Here is a 19869-nt window from a genome sequence, read left to right on the forward strand (position 1 = left end):
GATGGGTTCGCTTGGTTGTGATCGCATCCGTCAGATCGTCGGTTTTTTTTAACTGAATCTCCTGTGTATGGCAAACACGTGGCAGTTTTTGTTGCGAATCTCGAATACTTTGGCAGGAAAATTTATTTTTTCATAAATGTTTATTAAATATAAATTTGTTTTTATTTTTTATTAATAAGACCTATTTAATTTTTGTTGTGTAAATAGGGTAATTTGTTTGTTTGCGAGTTGGAATGTAGCTTCGCGGCAAAAAATGGATTGAAGAATAGCATTGCATGATATATAGCGCGTGTAAATAAGATGGACGCATAATCGATTTTACAGTTTTCTAACTCCTTTCAACTCCTCGTTGAAAAGCACTTCTCATTGACAGGCAACCGAAGCGGCTCGATCGATCCATTGGATCTCGATTGGTTCATTAATCTCGTATTCACTGTTTATCAGATCGAGGTATCAATGAGTTGCCTTACCTATCAGCCAAAGCACATCGCAAAATATTCATGCGGTTTAATTGAAAATTCTATAAAATCTATACTGTAAAGTTTCCTTGAATGCGACGTTCAGAGTTAGAAAATATGTTTTATTTCTCAAGTTTCTGTGATTACTTTTACGCAAAACTCTTCAAGGGGATGAGAATACGAAATATATTGTTGGATATTTTCATATGTCAAGAACAATAACAACAGATGTTTGCAATATTTTTCTATCAATTATGATACAAGTTTCGTTTTTTAAGCCCATATAGATAGATGATTAATATTATTGTTCAGTCATATTTTATAACATTATTGATGCCTCTTCTCTAGATAATTTAATATAACTCTTAATATATAACTTTTAATCAAATTGTGCAATAATTTGGTTAATTCTTGTTATTAATGTTTGACTTTCACCTTACTTTAAGGTCATTAGTGACACGTATCGGTTGCATTCGATTAAATATTTCTGAGGCGAATCAAATGACACCTGATCGTTCATCAAGTTAAGAATGTGATTTGCCAAATACAAATTTTAAACATTTCTGAACTGAGTAGCACTTCTTTAACTAGAATAGCTATTGTTCTACGTGTGATAATAAACAAGAAACAAGGGTATTACGATTAATGTTTTTAGAAGATAGACATAATTAAAAGTAGCCATTCAAATTTCTATTCAACGTTAATTTTGATAATATGATTATTATTATTTTGATAAACAAAATTATTTTCAGATCTGTATCTAGCTTTTTCCGTATAAAAATACAAACATCGATCATCATAAATTGGTACCTTATTGAGCAATAGTATTTATGGACCAATATTTTACAAATTGCACAATAGATTTCAAAGAATTTTTGATTAACAATATATTGCACAAACTCTTAATATTACTTCCAAATGATTAGTAATATCAAATATTGTTCAATAATATTGATTGTCTATAGTCTAGCTGCTTTAGACTATCGCCTTTTAGATATCACCTTTTCTCCTTTGAACGAGGATCTTCTATGCGTGATCATTCGTCGAGTTTGGCCTGTGCGAAAGAGCAGGTCGACGAACCTACGAGAGTCACTCTCGCAGGCCGAGCACAGAAACGACATTTCCGGCGGCGCGCGAACATAGTTTTTTTTTCTTCCCGCTCGAAGACGTGTTTGCCTGTATAAACTCCGATGGCTAACCAATCGGGTCACGTTGTGTCGACTCAGTGGGGAAACTGGCCGTGCGACGACGGTGTAATTGCCTCTTTAAAGTTAAACCGACTTGTAACACGCTGTTCCATCTTCGTCGTTCGCACCTTCTCTAAACACTCTCGGGACATTCCGCAGACCGCAAAGCGGATTTCTCTACGATTCTTTTTTTAAGCATGCGTTCCCTGCAAATGGATTCCGCTTGTGAAAAATAATGAGAATTAAACCGCGAAGCGATAAAAGTTGTGTCGTAATTTAAAAACGACTGGATATATATTTTTGAAGTACTTAATGATGCTGTTTTAAATTACAATGTATTAACAGCAACTTTATGAATAATTAATATCTATTTGTCTCTCCACACACAGATTATTCAAAGTATCCATACCGTGTTTGAAAGAGAAAATTATAGAATATAAATAGCGGATGTCAAACAATTTGTTTCTAATTTTTTTAGTTACATATAATTATACATATAATCACATAAATGTTTCTATATTTTTACATAGTTTCCAATCTTTCGTTACATTCGACGTCCGTAGTTTTGGATATTTCGACGACAAACATATACAGCTCCGTTAGATCTAGTATTCGTGCTGTGGTAACGCATTCCCTATCTAGCAGGACTCTCATTTCAGATCACCATCGGTTGCGATACGGTATATGTATTAATGTGTATTTCGCGATAACACAGGAAGAGCGGGCGGCGGAGAGGAAAATACGAGTGAGCAGATAACGAGTCCCCTCCCCGGTATGAACACGTGTAACTGTGCAGCCCATTAATCCACGCGTGTCGCATTGATCTATCATTGCCCTGCAGCCCGCGGGTGATATACACATCTGAGGTTGATACATAATAGATCGCGAACGCGGCCCGGTACGACACAAATAGCGGCTACGCGAATACACGTATGTGTACACACGCTCTTAAATGCATGACGTCCAGCGCGCGCACACACATAAAAGCGCGGTACACGTATAAAAGTCCAGTAACCCAGTTCTTGCCGGTGTTACCCCCTTGGCAACACGCGTCACCCGATTGTGCACGCGGTGCTGCAGCACCGGTTTGCACTTAGTGGATCGCGCGAGTAAAAGTAAAGGAAATATCCTCGACGGATAAGATAAGAGCGAAGGTGTCCCGGGATAAATGCGTAGCAAAAGTATCCGTTTGAACAATCTCCCTTTTGCTTTTGCTATGAGACACTTGTGGTAGATATTGACGGAACATTGCGTCTTAGATAAGTTCAACGAAGACTTGAATTTTTATATCTTTCAAATGTTCCATAAATCATGTTGAAAGAGTCAGATATGTAACCTAATTTGTTGATAGGTTCTCGATAGGATAGGATTCTTTTACGTGCTACTTATCCCCTTAGTAAAAGTATGCTCTTAACACGCTATCATTTGAATGTAATTAGTGATACAAACTCACAATTTATTTTAGATTTTTCGTATTTAGTAATATTGTTTGTTTTAATATTTATTTATATTTAATATTATTTATTAATACAATTAATATTGTATTAATTGCACATAGAAAGATCGATGTCGCTGAAAAGTATTAAAAAATTTAATTAGATACAAATCTGAAAATAATTTTGTTAGACTATCAAAATTATTATGTAGAATACTCAAGCAATATTGCAAAAATTTTTGACATTTCAGCAACCAGTTTGAGCGTCTTACGTAATTATTTTGATGATCTTAACAAAAATCTTGTTTTCAGATTTGGCTAAATTTTTGAATATTTTATCGTTTTTTCTAAGTATCTGTTTTGTGTTCAAAATAAAAATTCAGAAATAACTTTAATTATATAACAATACGTATATATACTGGGAATTTGGAATTTTTTATCAAATATACATATAATACGCTCTCAAACTGTATTAAGAAATCAGTAAGATAAATCAAAAGAAGATCAACTTGTTTTTTGAAACAAGAACCTTATGCAGGAAGAATGATTTTCCTGCTTTATGCGTGGAATGTCTTCGTGATTCGAATTTCTCTCGTCCGGAAATTAAGCCACGTTTAGTTCACGTCGTGTAATCTAAGTGTCGCCATGCAATTTAATTCAATTCAAGTATTAACACACTCGCGAATCGATCCATACTTCGCGGGCAATGGACGCCTTTTATATCAAGATTACTTTGCGAGTCTGAGCGACTGCAGCAGCAGCAGCAGCAGACAATCCGATCTCGCGACCCACGTGGACTTCATCTCGATAAAATCTTCTGCCGGGTGACACTCGGTATTATACGTACGAGCATGTAACAAACCGTGCAGTGTCGCGTTTGCTTCTGTCGATTTCTATTCCATACGTTTCTCCGCTACTTCGTGCATAAAGCGACTATCAGATGTATGTACATGTAAGTATGTGTGTGTATGTATGTGTATGTGCGGTTACCCCGCTCACAGAAACTAGCGGTTTGTGGCATCGCGACCAGTTCTTGAATGAGGCTGCGAATGGACTTAGGCACCATTCGCAAAACCTGAATCCGCACGCGTGTACGAATCTCATTTTGAATTAAAGCATCATCATTGATCCAGTTTTTATCTTAATTTTTTTTTATCCGAGTTTATAAGAGTAATTGTATAAAAGAAAATAAAAATAAGTATTTGAGATTTTTATTTCTTCTACTTAAGTTTAAAAATAATCGATACAATAAAATAATACCGGCTAGAACGTTACTGTATTGATTTATTTCAATTGAGCCTTAAAACTTATTTAATTATATTGTTTAAAAATAATGCTTTTAAATTCTATTTTACTGGATATCAAAATAAAACTGTCTTTCAAACTATGTTTACGTATTACTAGTGAAGAAAAAGTGAGAGAAATTTGACATAGAGCTGAAAAAGCTCCGGGGCTTTAGAAGTTTAAGCATCCTCGACTTCGAGATGCAAAATTCTCTAAGCAAATAGGTAAACGTTGAGAAAATAGACGCAATGCGTTGAAAGCTTCTTATTCATAGGTCATTATGCAGAACGCAAGTATGCATTATACAAATGTATTCCTTGATGCATTCAAAGCCGACTTTTTCTCTGCGGAAATTTAAATAGGAATAACTTAACGCAGTAGGAAATTTCTTTTAAGTGTTTGAGTTTCACGAAGAATTTGACATACTTATATCATTCTGATATTATCATCAATATTATTTATAAAATAATCCGCTATTATATCTGACATTTTTTAATTTAACAGCATAATATCTATTTAGTATTACTGTTAATTTTAATTTTAATTAATCCGCCAGTGAAACTAGTGAATGTTGAAATTTATGAGAGAGTGAGAGAGAGAGAGAAACAGAGAAAGAGAAAAAGGATAAAGCTCGTTTGTGCTTTTCGAACTCGGGAGGTCTAAACCGCGCCCTTGGTTTTAATGGCAAGCGAACTTTCCTACTCCCCGAGTTTGAAGTTCCAGGTAACTCGATTAATGGATACTCGGTTTGCCCGGGATTACTCGCGGCCGTGTAATTGAGTCTAATTCACACCGTGGCGCACCCGTGACTAATGATAAGGCAAGCATACCTGAAATTTAGTTTGTTGGACTCGGGCGCGTTTCCCTTTTTTTCCTCCCCTTCCTTTTGTTTATCCCTCGTTAATCTGTTGCTCACACGTGTTGCGATTAAATATGCCGATATTTTTTTCTTTCAATACTTCATCATTAACGATCCTTGTATCGTTGTTTTTCAAAATAAAATAGTTTTCGTGGTTGCGTGAATTATATATTAGGTAAATTTTTGTGGAGAACAATTCGCTTTCCTGCCGACGATTGCAATCGACCTGACCAGTTACCGGATATTGCTGGTGAAAGGGAATGACGGTAACATATTTTTCTGTATCACGTTAACGAAATTTGCGAAAAAATACAATTGTTCTCATGCGTATGAAAATAAAAGATAGTCTGATGCATTATATATATATATATATATATATAAATTCAATTTTTAAAAATATAAAATTGAAGTCTATTTATCTGAAACGATTTTTTGTAAAATCATGCTTCCGTATCTTTTGAATATGTGAATTTATGTAAAAAAATTGTTTTATTGAAAAGTTGATTTAATTTTTTTTTTGTGGTATTAATATTGAACATATGAATAAGTTTGTCATTCTTAATTTTTTACAAATAATTTTTTATCAACTTTTTTTTGTAAAGATGAGATTGACATGTTACCATCATCGATATAAGATACATGCTGTGATATACCTAAAAGATACAAACTGATAATATGATATATTATCTTTAGCTGGATTATTAACAAGAAAGGGGAGAGATTACTAAATGAACAATGTAGATGTATAATTCTGAAGTGTCGAAGATAATATTGGTTTTCGCATGAAATATAGATACGGATATTATTCACCGTTCTTATATGCCGCTTCTCGAAATACGGGCACTCGCCTCGAACACTATACCCTCTTCTGCGGTCGACGTTACTGAATATCTTTCGCTTCCAACTATTGCACGTTTACAACGAAACTTCCAGGACGCTAGAAGTCTAAAATTACTCTGCCATTCTGCGGGATCTATTACTGTGTCGTAAACATTCCGTTATATTACGTGCCGCAGATACGTGACATACGATTTTTCACGACGATGCACACGGGTCCGTGGCCAAAAATATGGAACACGTTTAAATAAATTGCGATACGTCAAAACAGTCTGCGTACTGCGGAACAGCCACGAATTATAGTCAATTTTATTTATATGTGGAATGAACGGGAAGTCGAATATGAGTCAAGTGCCAGGAATAAGATTTTCTGTTACAAGAAGAACGATTCTTTCTTTTTCATTACGTTTGTTGAGAAAATGTATCGCGTCATTGTACGCCGCCGGTTCCCGCTCGAAGGTTTTCAAAAGGAATAAGTGTGCGTATAAGGCGCAGGCGTTGCACACGGCCGGATGTCGCATATTAAGACGAATTAGCGTCATTTATTTAGAGAGAAAAACCAGAAGGATAATAGCCAAGCATACGGTATAACGAGTAGCGTAATAATAAGCCTGGTCAGTATCCAGTCCCTAGACAATCTCCCGACGTCGAGCCCTTCGTCCGTCGACTCATCTAAGGGCTATCTTTAAACTTTTGCGATCTCTGCCGAGCCTTGTAATCACATGTATCTCTTTTCATTCATTCTGTATACTACACTATCTTCGGTAGTATTGTCTGAAAACATGCCACCAGTTAATTTTTGCAAAGTCGATTTCATTGTTACAATTCTTTTTAAACTGCGAGTTTGCGATTCTTGCAACTTTCTGTTGTCAAATTGTAAAGTACTAATTTTTTATATATTAATAATTATTTACGATGTTCTTTAATAAAATAATGAATTAAAAATCCGAAAGCTCTGACATCTGATAAAAAGTTGTTTACAATAACCAAATGTTTGGCTTCAACTAAATTATTTTGTTGTATCAATCAAAGATTCATTTGCCCATGTCCAAACAAGAAATCAATTGATTCAACTAAATGGGTTTCTCAATGTATATAAAATTCTTTTATAAAATCACACTTGAGAAAGAAAAATGTACGATACGCAAAAATCCACAATAAACGTGTTCATTATAAATGTTTAATAAGACCTCAAAATCCGACTATTTGTACGCAACGATATAATAAATTACGAGACCTTACGAAACGTCACGGTTAATGAGCCCGTTAAGGTAGGCGCGTTATTAATTTCGAGCAGCATGAGGGTAAGTTGCAAACCACAAAGACAAGACACAGAAATTCCCGCGGCGCGATCGCACGCGACAATAATTTCTCACGGAATTGCATACGCCGCTGCGTATGCATTATTTGGTACGACAGTCGGCCCACGCACTACTCTTTTGCCACCCGATATATACGAGCCATTGTCTCGGGACTCGTTATGGCTATGCGATGTTGAAATTACGGGCGGATCCTTAGCGTTGCTGAGCACGATGCACCTTTCAAGAGAGGGCCTAGGTATTATTTGCTAATATCCTCGAACACGAATGGACGAACGTGAACGACTCTCACCAGCGTGATTATCAGCACGCAATTAAAAATGAAACACGAAAAATCCGAGTAACGATATCTTACTCGCGGCGTACGCAATTTCTCGTTTCTTACCGCATTTTCGGTACGATTTAATGGCATGTAAGTTGATTACTGTTTAACAATCCTGTCAAGAAATTAGTCTGTCATCGTAAATTATAGTGCAGCGTAGATAAAGTTTGCATGCAAACTAAACGACGCGCGAGATATGATAAAAACGACAGGAAACAATTTGTAAATGGGGGATTTTTCAGAAATGCGCTCGTCGCGCCTTTTATCCAGTTGCATATTTATGTATAATTCTTCATATACTATGCGTGTGTGAGACGTATAAATCATTACCTTCTTTCCAGCAAAATTTAAAAATTGGCAAAGTATTTTTGACGTTGAATTTGATTTATGTGAGATATTTGTTTCGTGACGTGCAAAAAATAACGCGGCGTCCCGCGAGAGTGCGTATAGGTGTATATTGCACGTGTGTGTAGTGAGAAATTGGTCGCCACACCACGCGTGCAATAGCGAGCGGGTAACAATTGCAGATGGTGTGTGATTCACGCGCCTCGCGTCATTAACGGCTGCTGCACGACAATGCAATGCGCGGCAATTGTCCGCAAATAGATATCGGTGTGTCGTATCTAAAGTCGTATATATTACGCGCGAAAAAGCTGTATAGTCAACGCACTATCTGATGAATTTCGATTAAGACTGTAAAGCAAAACGCAATTTCTCCGATATATTTACATATATTTGTATTTTGTATTATTTCTTAATATCTAAATATTACCATATGAAAAGGATGGTTTTGCTAAAATATCTCTAAGAATTTAGCTGTATATATACAGATCTGAAAATAATTTTGTTGGACCAAAATAATTATGTAGGACGCTCAACTGATTACTAGAATGTCAAAACTTTTTGCGGTATTACTCAATATGCTTGGATTTCTTACGTAATTATTTTGATGATCCAACAAAATTATTTTTAGATTTGTGTCTAATTTAAATTTTTTAATATATTAGATAAAATCGTTCTTTCCATTTAATTTTGTATATCCAAATACTTGAAGTTAAAAGTTCGCATTTTAGCCTAATAAAATGCAAATAATTAAGAGGTAGACGAGTATATATAAAAGAAAGGGAGAAAAGTGTGGAGATTATTTGTAACTATAATTAAATAATTATGGTTAGAAACTTCAGTTATAGTTATTATGCTATGATATTAGTAATAATAATTACATTTATAGTTTTTTGCAAAGAGAAAATATATATTTAATACCGAAAATGATTCTTTACGATTATTAAATAATGGCAATTGCAACCGTTTTTTTCTTACTGAAGAAACAATGAAGAATAAAAGTAGTGAAAGGTGATTTATTTCTCAGCTAGATTACTCTTTTCAGGCCACAAATCCCGCCAAGATTAGGCATACAATGAGCAGTTTTCAATTAGATAGAAAGTTACATGTAGAAGAGGTTGGGGCCATTTAATATCACGTTTCATTTTTGACACGTGCACGAATATCGTGATGTTTCCTCGCCCCATTTAATCCGATGGCAGTTACGAGATTAGCGCTTCGCGATGAGAGACGGGGTGAGTCCTCATCGATGCATAAGTGAAATATGAAACGTTATAAGGCTTTACACAGTCGATTCATTAAGGATAATGCATTACGTACGCGGCACCGTGGCGGAGCAACGCATTACCGACATTTCTATGCGGAGAGAAAGGTATCGCCGTCGACATAAATCTCGGCGCAAAGCATATGCATAAGCATGTATCCGCGCGCATAATCGCGTGGCGCGCAAGAAAACGCTCTCCACGCCTTTCTTCCTCGGGTTCTCTCTTTCTGTCTCTAACGATCGTGGACGTCGACCGCGTGTCGTGCAAGACGCGGTGTGTAATAGCAGCGTGTTTCAGTACATCCGCCTGAGATATTCCATAAACAATATTCAACTTCGAGCGACCGGATCCCGAGGTAGTAAAGCCCGTGAAATTGATTTCATCATCCGGTGGCGTTTTAACCGATCGCTTAGAACAGAGAAGGTACAAAATATGAGATATTCTCGCTGTGAAGTATTACGAGAACTCATTCAATTTTTTAATCGTAAATTATAATTTTATTGAAAGGGGAGATCCGCTTGATAATATCAACGAACATATTTTTTACATTTGTTTTTACTTCTATAAAGTTTAATTTTTTAATTTTTATTTTATAATTCGAAAATTATTATGTCAATGTATCGACACATTTATTAAGGAAAAAGTAATTCTAAATTTGAAAGAAAGAACTTCCGTATATCCGAGAAAATGCGGAGAGTACGAAACACCCTGTATATACATATATCTAGAGATAAGGTACTGTAAGCTAAACGTAGAAGTTTACGAATCCCTTTGCGTCGGCGGATAGTACCGTGTTGTACTTGAAATCCGAAGTTTCGAGATGCTCGCTGCATCTGTTTCACAGTTTCTACTAGTCGGGATATTCGCATGACAGAATTTAACGTCGCGAGCGACGCAACGGCGGCCGCTGTTTATCTTTCCGGAGTAAAATTGCGTTCTACCGAGAATATATGTTTCGACTCATCCGCGGTTCTTTGTGGAGGAAACATGCTAATCGCGCATTAATTAACGAGCGCGTTAACTGAGAGATTCGGCACGAGCAAATAGGAATATAGGACCAGCATCTCTCAGCTAGTTTACAATTTAAACATGCAGCGAGAATAATTATAAATACGTTACGTATCACGCGAAATTTTATTAAAATAGCGAATCATTTTAGAGGAAATATTTATTTTAATGAAATATGTGTAGTATGAAAAAATATAGCATACACTATATTAGATATCAAAGGAACAACCCAATCTGTTGAGTTAAATAACATTTCGTTGTTTTTAACTTTCATGTATATCAAAATTTAAATCAATCTATTTTTGTAATTTCAAAATAAACAACGTATATTAACGTATTTATATGCACTTGGTAAATAATAAACTAAACTTTAGTCAAATTTAATACATTTTCTTGAGTTAAATTAACAATGTATTGTAAAAACAGTGATGACGGAATAATTAAAAATAACTCAAATTGGGTATAATTTAATATGAATTTAACAACGTACATTTGTATTCATCAAAAACAAATCGTATTATAATAAAATATATATAGTTGAAATTAGTGTCAATTGAAACGACTTAACGTAAGTATTAAACATATTTCTTACTCTGTATGGTATCGTGAATTTTGTTTAATAATTAATATTTCTTCATTTTCTTTAGAATACTTCCTGAAAAATTCCAAAGTACAATTTATTAAGTATAATAAAATTCACTTTCTCAAATGTTTAGATAAATACGTAACATATTGCCGTAGATATTCAGATATATACTACCAAACTACAAAACAACAGTTCGGGATTAATTTCTGATACGCGAACTTGAGCGATTAACCACGATGATGAATATCGCTGATATTCCCATGTCGAGCAAATCCTTGCCATGTCGCTATCTTGATCAGATTTGAAATTGCAATCGACCGAATCGCCCGGAGGAAACGCGTCTACCTACGGTAGGGTCAATAAAACGTCTCGTTAATACCAAGGAAACACGTACGTCCCCGACGACTTTGACAGTAATAACTGACGTAAACGAGCGTCGCGCGACGACGGCCGATGGTTTAACGACAGCCGCACCGAAGGGACGACGGACGGCGCGATGCTCTCGTTGAGTTACGGCCCGCCCTAATTACCTGATTTAATTACCGCGACGGAATTATCGGGGCCGTCCGCGTCTCACAGTCTCACGCTCGGAACAATCCCGACACCCGTCGAGCACGCCGGTATCGAGCCGACGACGAGTGACCGCGTCGACGATCGATCAATTTACGATTTCTCCACCTTTCCCTGCCCTTTTCTTACACAGCTCGACTCGCGCGTTCCTCCTCTTCTCTCTGACCCCCCTGGGGTCCTCAGGTGCGATCGCTATCGCACTTCCATTGTCTAAATAATCGGCGATCCGTAAGAGCGAGCGGTTATGTCGACATGTTACGTGCACGATCGACGATTTAGCATCGCTCGTCGGACGTTGAAAGATGACGCCAGCTCGGAGTGACGGCGATATCGACGGGTTATATCTGTCGTTTGAGCCAGCACTGCAGAGTATATATCGTCGGCCATTTTTAACTCCCTACTATTATTACACTCGAATAGAGTGTAACTATTACGATCTGGCCTGAATCTATTAAATAAATATCGATGATTTTTATATTAATTGACGCGAAAGCAATTCTATTTTTTATTATTTCCTGGTTATGGAAAGATAACTCCGTATGAAATCAAAATATTATTCAACGAGAGCAAACAAATTATACTTTAAAAGATTGGTCTTGTAAAATATTTGTGGAAAATATATTTTTCATTATTTGTTGATTTTATAATAGAAAGATAGTCGCGTACGCATAAAATTATAATAGTATTAGATAAGGACAATGAACGAAAAAATAAAATAATTATACCCTGTAAAATAATGTTTATGTTGTAATCAGATTCGATTGAAGCGCGCGATAGAGTCGTACAAGATCGTTACGTTCTTAAACTTAAAGCGAAAGATGAAGACGCAATGTGCATAAAGAAATCTGTCGTATTTAAATACATAGACGAGCAAGTAGCTGTTGGCAGGTGGTGGTAACAGGAACACGAGCATTTATTCCGCCGGCATGTGGCGGACGTGTGGCGTTTATCGCGTCGCATTAAAGATCGATTGTGCGATAGGTATAAGGTAGCTTCTTCGAGGAAGGATAAAAGTGCAAACGCTCGCGCTCCACTTAGAATGCAAAGTAACGCGCGCGTTTGTTAATGGACGGCAAACGGTATCTCGTGGAAGTTAGCCGAGTTAGGTTCGCGGTCGCGATATCAATCCGCATTATCAGCGAGCGTCTCCCGACGTTGCTCGAGCGCGCGTTGTGCGATTCCTTTCTTTTTCTCTTCGTCGCGCAATCGCCGACGCCGACCATCAATTCGCTCGTCGAAGGCGCGGCGCGAATTGCAGACGCGCGAGGTGTACACGCAGGAGGAGTTGCAGCGAGCACTCGGAGGCGATGGTGAGTCACGCAGTGTGACATTTGACCCCCACCAATGCGCCGCCGCGCCGCGCCGCGTGGTGCATCCAGAGGTTCTCAGACGAGAGGGTGGTAACCATCGCAATAATGGAAGCCTAACTCTAACCGATCGTATTTTCTTATTATAATTGCGGCTTAATCAGGCTTCATTTCACCAATCTCGGCAATTTTATTTTGATAAGACATGGTTTTTTTTATTATTAAATTACGGGTGATTAAAATGAAAGGGCACCTCCTTAAATTAAATTTTGATGATGCAAGAGGAATAATTCCGGCAGAGACGTTTTCGAACGGATCTTATTTTAATGGAATCGTAATTTAAAGCTTAGTTAATGATATATCTAGCATTGCAAATTGAATTCTAGAATGAATAACGAATTTATTCAGCAAAGCAATGAATATTCATTTAGTTTTGGCTAGTTTGAATTCGTCAGTGCACATTGGGGGACCCGTCTATAGGTAGAACGTCAGACAGTGACTAAAAATACGCCGCATGAAAGGACAGACGGTTCAATCGGATCGTCATGGTGGCTGTCAACCTCCGTTAACCCCCTCCCGTTCTCTTACGACTTTTCGTTGCTTTTGCTAGGAGGCACGAAACTTAATGACCTCGCGCGTTGGCCGACCGCCAAGAACCAACCAGAACCAAAATCGTGTCTTTTCGCTACTATTTAAGATCTTTTTTGTCTATCTCATTTTCGTCTATACTTTATGCATGCAACCATTGAAGATTCTACATTATTATCGAAGTTATTCAGCACGATCGAATTTTCTTGAAAAATAATTCAACGCAGGTGCATCGATAATTTCTAATTTATTTATATCTATTTGTCGAAACATGGACCAATCAGTAATAACAACTCTTTTTAATCGAATAATTATAGGGATACGAGATTGACTGACAATGAGAATGACAGTGAGTGAAGTAGATTAAAAAAAATAGAAGTAAATACGAAAAGAACGTTTTGATGAACTATCTAAAAATATTTAGATAGATTCAAATTCGAAAATAATTTTGTTGGATTATTAAAATAATTATCTAGAGGGGAAACTCAAGCATGTGATAAGCTATGCTACAAAAAGCTTTGACATTCTAGCAGCTAGCTTGAGCATCCTGTATAATTATTTTAATAGTTCAATAAAATTATTTTTAAATCCGTATCTATAATAGCTAAATTTTTAAATACTTCAACAAAATCTTTTTTTCCATGTACTGATCATATACACACGCACACACCCAAATATATGTATGTACTAATAGCATACATATGCGTATAAATGTATAGAAAACAACCATGATGACCACAAGTGCAAAATAAATGGAGCAAATCAAAGCGAGTGGAAGTGAACGAGTTTTTAATTTCAGACTGATATACCCTCCAATTTCGTTCCAGCCGTTGCAGTATCATTATCGTATAGCGTCGCGATTGCACGGTCTATCTGCGTTCGTCTCGGTATACTTGCAGAATTTTTGAACGTCAAGATGAAGAAAGAAAGGTGGCGAAAGAGAGAGCGCAAAGAGGAAAACCTCACATAATAACCGCGCAACCTCGTAATTACAGAGAATCCGCCCCTGAAATTATTCTCTTTTCCCGGTTACGCGTGAGAGAATCAAGAGTCGTCATCGTTGTTACTGTTGTACCGTGGTATATATTACGCAATCGTATTGGGCTCCTAGGGTGTATGTGCGTGTGTACCGTACTACCAGTCAGTCAGTTTAACCAACCAACCAACTAACCAACCTATCTACCTACCTACCTACCTACCTACCTACCTACCTACCTACCTACCTACCTACCTACCTACCTACCTACCTACCTACCTACCTACCTAGCTGAAGGATCATAAGCAGAGGACCTATCTAGCTGAAGGATCATAAGCAGAGGAACGAGAGAGGAGGAACGAGGCTTCCGAAGCCTCGGGACCATTTCCACGAAGTGGATTCTAATTACGGCCGTAGATGATACCCCGTTTTTCCTGCGTTCAACCCCACCTTTCGATTCTTCTCTCCATTTCTAGTTCCCTCTCATTCGATCCCTACCCGGAGAATCTCCCATCGAGAACCGAATCTCTAGTTCTCGGACCTGTCCCCCTCCCCTCTCTCTCTTTCTCTCTCTCTCTCTCTCTCTCTCTCTCTGTTTGCTTCTCTCTTCTCTTTCTCATTTCATGCACCTTCTTTCGACACGAGCTCGTTGGATGGATTGAGCTCCGGTCGATTTTATTTTTTTGCTCTCCTATGGCGCGCGCTAGGCAGCGACGATCTCGCTAGAAAATCTAATTTCGCGTCTGCTTTCCTTCCGCTTTCAACAATTTTTCTTCATTTTGCGTGTCGCACGGTCAGTCGACATGCGGAAGACCGATAGACGGCCCTGAAATCCACGGTAGGATGAAAAGCCGGAAGCAACGTGAGTTTGCTGCTCGAAGTTTGGGGATGCTAAAACGTTCGTGTGAAGCGACTAATCAATGATTAAAAATTTACAAGCTGACTCCAAGAGATATGGAAGTTAATAACTTTTAATCGCTTGTTATAATAAAATCATTAATATACTAATTGATATAAATTTGGAATAATTTTTATATTTTTGCCCGAGTTATCTATGTTTAAGTATCACTTAGAAAATAATATTCTTTTTAGAATTAGCTAAAACTCTTCAAAATTATCTAACACTGTCTTCTTTTGTAATTATTCTTGAGAGATGTCATCCTGTATATCCTGTATGACATTGAAATTGGGAAAATAATGAAGGCTATAATTGCAATTATCGTTTTCAAGTTCGTCTTCCTTGCGTTTGAAATTTAGTCTTTCTGGCTCAGGTCTATATTTCAGTTGCTCAGTTATGCATGTACGGTTAATGATACCTGGTTGCGGCCATCGATCACCGTCGTACATGAAAACTTTGTTCGTCCGGTTGATTAATTCTTCAAATTACCAGCGGAACCGGCTCGTTTACGCGTGTCTACCTCTCGGGTAATCCGTGGTGAGGCACTCGGACCACAAGATGAGGATGTAGGGCGAAACACGAGAGACGAGGAGGAGCAGGAGGTTCTCGCAGCTATACAACTGGGAGATTTATTCGCGAGTTTATCCGTTTTCACGTCGCCACCGAGTGGATACGAGATGAGCACGGAGCGAGATAGAACGAGAAACAGTGAGAAACGGAGACGGAGAGGATACACGGTTAGGAAGGCGGGGGTGCTTGCGGGTTGAACGTCCTCAGCATCGAATATAAATAGCGTCCCGACGTCCGTCCACCTCCTCCACTTCCTCGTGGCTCTTCGTCTTCTCCTATGTCTACTTTTTGCTTACTTGACCCGGCTGGTCAATCTTCGTGCGCGACGTTGACACCTTGAAACCTCGTTGATCACTCCAGTCTGTATTATTTCTGTTAACGGAATATTCGACAAGTTGGATTTTCTATTGATTAAGATATTTTACAGAGTGAAAGGATACTTACGTGAAATTTGTTTTATATATATGTGTATAAAGTTATATATATATATATATATACATATACAACTTTATGTTTGGCACAAAAGAGAATTTGATATTTATTTATGACTATGATGCTTGAAATACATAATAATTACAATATTAATGATATCAATGATAGAAACGCTACTAGTGTGACCTTTTTTGGCATCTTATATATGTACATATATTCTAAACATTAGTGATTGATACACGTACATATAATATATCTATATAGGATAGAAAATTTTCGCAGATATCCATCCGAGTTCAGGAATATTCTATCTGAATACGGGAAGCGCAGGTTGCGTTGATGAACTTTCCAAGTGGGCGACTTAAGCCGCGCCAAGCCGAGGTACCGAGTCGACGAATTATCGCCGCGAAAGCAGAAGCAACTTGTCTGGTATGCCAAAATCGATAAAGCGCATCCACCTGCTCTCTCACTTGCCATCGTCACCGTCGTCGCTGCCGTCGATTCACCTCGAAAATTCGTTCAACGGAAGCGAGACGCGAGTACGGGAATTTATTAGAATTTTAAGGTCGCGTTCTATTGAGAACATTTCGCGTCGTCTTTGCCAGCTGATCGTGCGGGAATACACGTTGGCCGCCTTTTTTTTTCTCGGAAGGGCACCGAGGAACGCGTGGAACAAATCCTAGATCGACATGTCGCGGCGACGATAAACGCGACGACCGTCTGACACGAAAGGTCGCGTGTGTGTCTATCCTGGAAATCGTGAACTGGGTTAACCGGTTCAGAATCCTTCGCTATAATGGCTGGAGTAATCGGAATTAAACCTGGAATTAGCATGGAGCCGCCACCGCGGTGGAGAAGCGCGCGCGGATGTTCATGAATACTTCCGTTTTTCGTTTAGCACCTGCCCGTCGAGCGACGTTAATTTCATCCGATAGCAATACAGGGAATATTCACGGTTCTCAGCGTATCTCAAATCTCCATACAATTGCCAATATTGTTTGGATAATTTAATGTCAATTTTTTTCTGTAATATAAGAATTTATCAAAGAACATTTTATTTAATATTCAACTTTAAATTATGTATATATATATATTGACAGGTAAATTTTTAACTAAAATTCTGAACGAATGTTTTCTTTTTTAACCATCATGTGTGTTGACGAAAATTATCAAAACAATATTTGATTCTTTATTATCAGAATTAATTGAAATTCTATTATTTTTCATATATTATTTCCAGATTTAAATTTCTTTAAAGTTTTATGACTTTTGTTGTTATACAGCTCGTAATCGTGGTTTCAATAATAACATGCTTTTTTTTAATGGAACAATCACCGTTTATCTTAATCTGACCTCGATGAAAGAACGGTTAATAGGTTCAAAACGGTTAGATACGAGCATGACTATTCCTATTCCAATCTCAAAAATAAATCTGCAATAACCTAATGGAAATTAAAAACAGATAAAATCGCTTTTCTTCATGAGAGTCGGGCTGAGGTCTTCGGCGGCAACAGATTAAATGTATCTAACTTGGTCCACATCCGAACACGGAGAATTTCTCATCGGTGAACGGGGAGCGCCTCAAGAACGAGAGCTAATTGAATCGGGCCGATGATCAGGCCTGGCGTTTGACGAGCAAGTCCAGATACTTACTACGTTACGAGTGCTCGAGCCAAGAAAAGAGCCGGCAACAGAGCGGCACCTTGACCCCGCATGAGTCTCCCTCTTCTTCTTTTTCTTCTTCGTCTTCTTCTTCTCCTTTTCATTCTTCTCCTTCTTCTTCGTTTTCTTCTTCTAAAGCGCTGCGCCTTGAAGAAGAAACCAAAAAAGCCGAACAAGTTTCTCTGTTTCTTATGCTCTTCAAATAATCTCGGAAGAAGTAGTGTTTATTGTGATTATTTAGTGGAAAAAAGGGTTTGTATAATTGCGATTTTAAATCTTGAAAATTATCGATTCCTACCATTTTACCAGGAAAATCCGAGATAAAGAAATTTGAAAACAGAACTCATTGTGAGTTTTATTACACCACTGGAAAGAGATCAACGTTGAAGAAGTTTCGTCCTCTCTCGTTTTTTCCCATTTTTCTTCTGCTTCTAAAGATATATTGCCGCGAAACAGAGAAAGTGGCATGATTGTTTCTTTCTAATAATATTTGTTCTTCTTTTTTTCTTATATCTGTCGTTCTCTCTTTCATTCAACTTCGGTTGGATCGCCAGCGAACAACAGACCGAGGTTCTCAACTACAAGGAATGCACGCTTGTCGTTCTATATTACGAATTTCGCACTTAAATGCGAAATAAGGAGACATAAATCGGAATCCAATTCTTTGTAAAGTTTATTTTTTGTTAAATTATTTAGAAACGTGATATTTAATGACAAAAGTATAAACAAATTTTAAACTTAATGGATTTTACATTTTATGATACTGTAAGATTACAGTAATCATTTATATGTTTAATAGTTCTGCTTGATTTATTACATGTTCCAATGCACAATCTGTATATACATATATGCGTACGAATATTTTGGTCGGCGGAGAGTTAAAAGGAAGTGACACTCCAACGCGGTCCGTGAATCACTGATCCGTCGACTAATTGACGGATCATTATCGAAAGCCCGACGAGAGACGAGGATGACATTGTCGGATCTGCGGAATTGCCCCTGGTAGATTGCATGTACGTCGTTCGAGGCCATGGTGTACGACTATACACGAGATCGGCGACGCGAAGGGATGGCGCGACGGAAGAAAGAGACAGGGTTGGCGAACGTGGTGGTAAGAGAGAACGGGTGGCCGGGGGAGGATGGAAAGGATATGAGGGAGCTGCCGGTTCAGCTGCATTAATTAAACTAGCGGAGGACAATGAGCCTGTCTGCCGGCTCGCTTGCCTCGCCGTGTAATTCACGCCTCTCACGGGAGAGGAGAGGCGCCCTTCGACTTTGCTTTCCAGTTTGAACCTTCCTACGGCCCTTAATTACCTACGCCCTTTCGCTTCTCTCTCTCTCTCTCTCTCTCTCTCTCTCTCTCTCTCTCTTTGTCGTGTTCTTTCTCTCTTTTTCTCTCCGTGACTCTTCGTATATAAACGCACATCTTCGCTTCAATGCTGGCAAAGACTGCGAAAGCACAAAACGGCTCGGTGAAATTTGAAGAACTTCATCGTTTTATCGAATTACTATTTTCATCGTGAATTGAATACTGCCATTTCCTAAGTTGAAAACTTTTATCACTAATAATTATAGTTTCAATTATACCTGCTAAAAACTAGAAAATTATCGTAGTTTCGAACAGTGAATAAAAGTTTATTTTTAATGAGCAAGTCTCATTTCTAAAATTAATTGATATTAACATCTTTTTTTTTTATTTTAACGTTTATTTTTATGAAGTGATCCTTTGCAAGGTATTAGGTGTTGAACTCTTAATTCCTGCCGCTCGCTTAATATAAAACAATATTCCACACCTTTAAAAAATCTAAAAAAAAATTTTTGTAATGTAATATGCTAAAAAGTTTGACACACTTTTTAGCATATTACATCAAAAATATTTTTAAGCGAGCGGCAGGAATTAAGTTTAACACATAATATAATGAAAATCAGGTATGACGCTTTGATTAAATATTGAGATACTTTGG

General features: G+C 37.6%; 1 protein-coding gene across 2 annotated transcripts in view; it reads left to right on the top strand.

Annotated features, from left to right (window-relative positions):
- scalloped (TEA domain transcription factor 1 homolog scalloped) overlaps nucleotides 1-19869 on the top strand; it is a 176127-nt gene that overhangs the window by 103910 nt on the left and 52348 nt on the right. The window lies entirely within an intron of this gene.

This window comes from Trachymyrmex cornetzi, unplaced genomic scaffold (assembly GCF_001594075.2).
Source record: "Trachymyrmex cornetzi isolate Tcor2-1 unplaced genomic scaffold, Tcor1.1 scaffold24, whole genome shotgun sequence".
In the NCBI taxonomy this organism is placed as follows: domain Eukaryota; kingdom Metazoa; phylum Arthropoda; class Insecta; order Hymenoptera; family Formicidae; genus Trachymyrmex; species Trachymyrmex cornetzi.